Source organism: Elephantulus edwardii, unplaced genomic scaffold, assembly GCF_000299155.1.
Source record: "Elephantulus edwardii isolate Elephantulus edwardi_28Jun2011 unplaced genomic scaffold, EleEdw1.0 scaffold00215, whole genome shotgun sequence".
Lineage (NCBI taxonomy): Eukaryota > Metazoa > Chordata > Mammalia > Macroscelidea > Macroscelididae > Elephantulus > Elephantulus edwardii.
The window spans coordinates 339,296-345,181 of NW_006399965.1; the positions used below are offsets into that span (position 1 = coordinate 339,296).

Genomic DNA, 5,886 nt, shown 5'->3' on the forward strand with positions numbered 1-5,886 from the left:
CACACAGTCAAATGCCTTTGTATAGTCAATGAAACACAGATAGGCATTCCTCTGGTACTCTCTGCTTTAGGCCAAGATACATCTAATGTTGGATATGATGTCCCTAGTGCCATGGCAAGGTTCTAAACCCAGGTTGTTCATCTGGAAATTCTCTGCTGATGTGCCATTGCAGTCTTTTATGGATAATTTTCAGCAGGATCCCGCTGGAGTGTGATATTGCTCAGTAATTTTCACACTCTGTCAGCTAACCTTTTTTTGGAATGGGAATAAATACAGGTCTTTTCCAGTCAGTTAACCATGTAGTTTCCTACAGATAACCTGGAGAGGGTGTCCAGGGCAGTATCTGCTAAAATATGTATTTTATCAATTGGTATTCCACCAATTCCTGGGGCCTTGGTTTTTTGCCAATTCTTTCAGAGCAACTTGAACTTCCTCTTTCTTCACCATAGGCTCTTAATCATGCATTGTTCCGTGAAATTCTTCTGTGTCAGTCAATTCTATTTGGTATAGTGACTCTGTGTACTCCTTGCATCTTCTTTGGGTACTTCCTAGGTCACTTAACATTCTGCCTTCAGCATCCCTAAGTATTACAACTTGAGGCTTAAACCTGTTCTTCAGTTACCTCAGTTGATTTTCCAACTCCAGCTCTTTGCACATTTCATTATAATACGTTACTTTGTCTTCCCGAGTTGCCCTTTAAAATCTTCTGTTCAGCTCCTAAACGTCTTGACTTCTCCCCTTTGCTTCTTAGCACTCTAGTGCAATATTCAAAGTCTCTCTTGTGACATCCACCTTGGTCTTTTCTTCCTGCTTTTTCCTTACAATGACTTTTTTTTCTTCCTAAGGCAGCGTAGTTTATTGTTTCATGAACAAACTGGGAGATCAAGTCCACAGTGCTGTTAAACATCCCCCTCCCTCCCACCCACCCTGTAGAAATAACCACCCCAACCCTGATATAAAAACATACTGGAACACAACAAGACACTGCAATTCAGGCGGAACCGGGAACAGAGCATGGCCCCAACGAAAACAAAGGAGAAACACGAGACACAACATCTTCAGATGTTTATACAAAACTCGCTGTGACCTGAGGGGAAGTGGTCACGGCCATGTCAATGAGGAGATGACAATCCAGGGTATTAGGAGAGTCAGGCCGCTCCTGGCTGCGTCCTCTGGGCTCTGCTGCAGGAACTGGGATGCTGAGTTCTGGTCACTGGACTGGATGTGCTTTTTGGAGGAGGGAGATGCTGCAAGGCCCGCTTCCTCCTTGGTAGACAGGCCTTGGGGAGATGGAAGGGTCTTGGAAAGGGCCTCTCTGCCCAAGGAAGGGAAGCTAGCCACAGAGATGTCCCCTCTCCAGAGAGAGGACCTCTCTGTCAGACAGTTCACGGCTCAAGGAGCCGGCATGCCGCATTCACATGGCAAACAGTCCCACGGCCACCGTGGCCACCAGAAAACTGAGGGTCAGGACCCATCGGATGAGGGGAGCCCGGGAGAGGATGTTCAACTGGGGCTTCCCTCTGGACGTTTCAGCAGGAGTGAGCACTTGCTCCTGGCTGCCCTGCCGCTGGCGAAGCCCTGGGGTGTGTGGGGGGGTGGGGGGGAGGGCTGGTTCTCTGAATCCTGGGCCAGCAGCTCCTGCAGCTCCTCAAACAGCTGGATATTGAGCAGGAAGGAGGTCTTGGCCTCTTCCACGACCCTGTGCTTGACCTCGGGGCTCATCTCCAGCACGTTCATGCGGGCACCATAGAGCTGCTTGAACTTGGTGGCGCTGTCCATGTTGGGGAAGGTGAAGAAGGCCAGGCCCTCGCCGGAGCTGGGCAGGTGCAGGGCCTTCTGAACAATCTTCTTGAGGACCTGGCCCCCCGACAGGTTGCCCAGGTAGCGCGTGTAGGCATGGGCCACCAGCAGCTCGGGCTCCTGGCGCCCCACCTCGTGGAGGCGTCGCACATAGCTCCGGGTGGCGGCTGTGAAGGGAATGGCCTCCCGCCACTCGGATCCGTACCAGAAGGCCATGTCCTGCTGCAGGGCAGCCTGGCGGTGCAGCTCCTCTGGGAAGTAAAGAGGGGAGTGCATTGGATTCTCCTTGTTGCGCTCAATCTCCTCCTCCAGGGCCGTGTAGATGTGGTACGGGGAGGCCATAACCATCTTAAAACCCTCTCGGGTCACCTGGCCCTTCTGAAAGTTCCTCATAAACTCGACATTCTCTGCCTGGGTGTGCACCTCCTTGGTGGCCTCCTTGAGGGCCTCTGACAGGTCCTGGGGCATGCTGTCGCGCTGGGGACGCTCCATGTGGCCGGTGGCGCTCGGTTTGCTGGGTGCTGGGTGGTGCTGGCTCCGCGGCGCACGGGGTCTGGGCAGCTGGGTGGCTCCGCGGTGCTCGAGGACTGGATGGTGGCGGCAGCTCACTGTGCCAAGCCGGCCGCGAGGCCCCATTTATCGTCCTGGAGGATCACGTGGCCCGCAGGCCAAAGCCTTACAATGACTTTTTGCATTCCTCATGGATGATGTTCTTGATGTCCTCCCACAGCTCATCTGATCTTTGCTCATTAGTATTCAAGGCCTCAGACCTATTCCTGAGACAGTCGTTAAATTCTGGTGTGATAGACTCAAGGTCGAACTTCGGTTCTTGGGGATTTGATTTCATTTTCTTTAGCTTCAGTTTGACCTTGCATATGAGTACTTGGTAGTCTGTCCCACAGTCAGCTACTGGCCTAATTTTACCAGCTGATACTGAACTTCTCCCGTGATTCCCCCCCCCCCCCAGATGTAATCAATCTGATTTCTGTGTAGATCATCAGATGAAGTCCATGTGTATGGTCATCGTTTATATTCCATATAAAAGGTATCTATAATGAATGAGCATTAGTTGTACAGAATTCTATCATTCTCTCTCTGGTTTCATTTCTGTCACCAAGTCTGTGTTTTCCAACTATTGGTCCTTTTCCCAACTTTCGCATTCCAGTCACCCATTATTATCAAGGTATCTTGGTTGCATATTTGATCAATTTTTGACTGCAAAAGTTGGTAGACGTCATCTATCCCCTCCTTAGTCCTGATTATTTGTGCTCATCTTTTAATGATAATGGTATTAACAGGTCTTCCTTGTACGCATATGAATATTGTTACTCACAACATCGTATTTCAACATGGATCTAGAAATGGTCTTTTTAACTATAAATGCGACCCCATTTTTTCTCACCTTTTCATTTCCAGCATTGTAGATCATATGATTATCTGATTCAAAATACTCCATGCCAAGCCATTTCATTCCTCTAATGCCTCGTATGCCTATGTTTATGTGTTCCATTTCTTCCTTAACAGTTTCCAATTTTCCTACATTCATATTTCTCACATTCCACATTCCAGTCACTGGGGTCTGTTTGCAGCTCTTGGTCCTCCTTTGTGATCCCCAGTATGAAAGGCTCTGTCCCCTACCTGCTAGTCTAAGTGTTCTATTGTACATAGGGTTTCTGAGGCCTGTTATTTCAGAAGTGGATAGTCAATCCTCTCACTAGTCTGTCTTAATTCAGATGTTCAACTCTTCAGCAGTATTTGACAGATAAGTATTTTGTCCAGAAGAGTGAATGAGAGACCTTTCCCATTATTCAGATACCAGATCAGATGTTGGTCCCACCCACCACCCCCTTCAGCACATTCCTCTTGTTCCCACTCCCACCCCTGCTCTGTTACCATTGAGCTCAGTTCCCTCTTCATGTGGGTCCAGCACCTCCCCTCCCCAGCACCTAGCCAACCCTGGTTTGATGACTCAAGCCTCCACTCACCTCTGTCCACCCACTTCCTCTCCACTCTCCTGTGATGTTGGTGTCCTTGAGCCACATGGGCAGGATGTCCTCCTCGGAGACAGCTCAGGTGGAATGTTCTTGCTCCTAAAGTTATTGTCCTCCTTTATCTCAGAAATGCCACAAGACCAGGAGCACCAATCTACGCAGTGTGTCCTTTGTCAACTGTCCTTGGTCTTCAGAGTGGGACAGCCAGAATATCAGCTCTTTTCTCCACTCTCTGTGATGGCTCAGTGGAAGGTCCTTGACTACACTCCTACACTACTTGAAGGTCATGTTTTGACAGGCTCTTGAAGACTGGTGACCTCAAACACCAACACCAGTCCTGTCAACTATCTTGGCTGTGTCCCTCACCTGTGACGAGTGAGGAGGAGGCTTATGTGATAACAGATGAGGCAAAGACAGAGTAGGATATGACCACTGTATTCCTATGAATGAGTTTTACCAAGTGGGTTTCTTCATGGTAGTAACATGCTCACACCAAGACAAAATGGGGCACTTGACCTAGAGAAGAGTGTCCATCAGTGTCCTATCTCCTCACTTCCTCTCTGGTCCCACTGCACCCTCTTCATGTTGATGGTGCTGAAGCTGTATCACTCACTCACTCATTGCTTCAAGTTAGACTTGAATCACAACTGATCCTCTGTTTGGTTTCTGAGGTCATAAATCTCATGAGAAGGGACTGCTCATCTTTCTAGTGTCAGGCTGCTGGTGGATTTGTACTGACAGAGAGGCCTTCTCAGTGGGTTCTCAGCACAATTCCCTAGGGACAGTTCCAGCAGGCCTCCCACTGTAGAAAAGTTCTTGTTAAACTTTTGTAGCAGGATAAAAGGGGAAAGTATTCGGTTATGATTTTTCCTTAATATTCCCTTTTTTTCACTGATGCATGATGTAAAGTTGATTCTGACTCACATTGTCCCTATGGGACAGAATAGAACTGCCCACAGCACTGGCCGAAGCAGAGCACCAGGTGCCTCCATGTGGATTTGAACTGTGATCCTTTTGTTTGGCAGCTAAGCACCTTATGCCATCACGGCCCTTTGCTTTTCCACCAGTGGAGAAAAACAAATTCATATTTTTCTCTAAAACTATGTCTGCTAGAGTCTCAGAGTATTTCCAAACAGACTCATAAGCTGGATGCTTTTTAACTAAGTGAAGTCAATCCCCTTAACAGAAGAGTAAAGTAACAGAATGAAGTTAGAGAGGCCACAGCGCTGGTGTGTACATTACAACCCTAGGTGAGTGAACTTGATTTCCAACAAGAAGCATTCTATCAAACTCAATTTCCTTTCTGAAACTTACAGTGCATAAATGCAATTTCACATTCCAAGGAAATCTCAACTCTTTGAGATTAAGGGTATAGTCCACAGAATATAAGTATAAAAGTTTAAAGTCTGTATTTCTCCAAGGATATTTTCAAAAATAAATAAGCCATAGAATAATTTTTGTGATCACAAGAAATAGAATAAATATAAATATGGAAGAAAAAGGCCTTCACCTCAACCTGGTTGTATATATCCTCAGTAGGTTTAGAATAAACAAGCTCGATTTCCTGGCTTTTATAGGTGAAAGTTGCTGACTGGCTCAGTGCTTTGCATTCATCAGGCTCTGCCTACAGTCTCTCAGTTTCTGAAGTCCTTCAATAAGCCAATCAATGAAGCTTGTGATACCCAGGCTTGGTCACATTTCAGCCAAGGCTGAGTCAAATAGCTTGTAAGTGTTTGCTTTCTATTCCCCTGGCTCCTTAGCATTTATCTCCGTGCATCCCAAAACAATTGCTGTTGAATAAGTTCCATCTCATTGCCATTGAGGGTCAAGTCCACCTAGAGATATCAGAGAAGAAGCATTCTAACAAAAGCAATCACTGAAAAGGTAATGAAGAATACTGTGACTCTGACACACGTGAGGTTGCTATGTTGTTGTTATATGCCGTCGAGTTGTTTGCGACTCATAGAGACCCTATGTACAACAGCCCTAAACCCTGCTCTGTCCTGGGCCAATCGCATTGTCTCTGACACACCCATCCCGATTACCCCAGTCACTGAATCAATCCACCTCATAGAGGGTCTTCCCCTCCTGCGCT

General features: G+C 47.2%; 1 pseudogene; it reads right to left on the reverse strand.

Annotated features, from left to right (window-relative positions):
* Positions 1 to 1,414: 1,414 nt before the first annotated feature.
* On the reverse strand, positions 1,415 to 2,292 carry LOC102867099 (annotated as a pseudogene).
* Between the last annotated feature and the right edge of the window lie 3,594 nt (positions 2,293 to 5,886).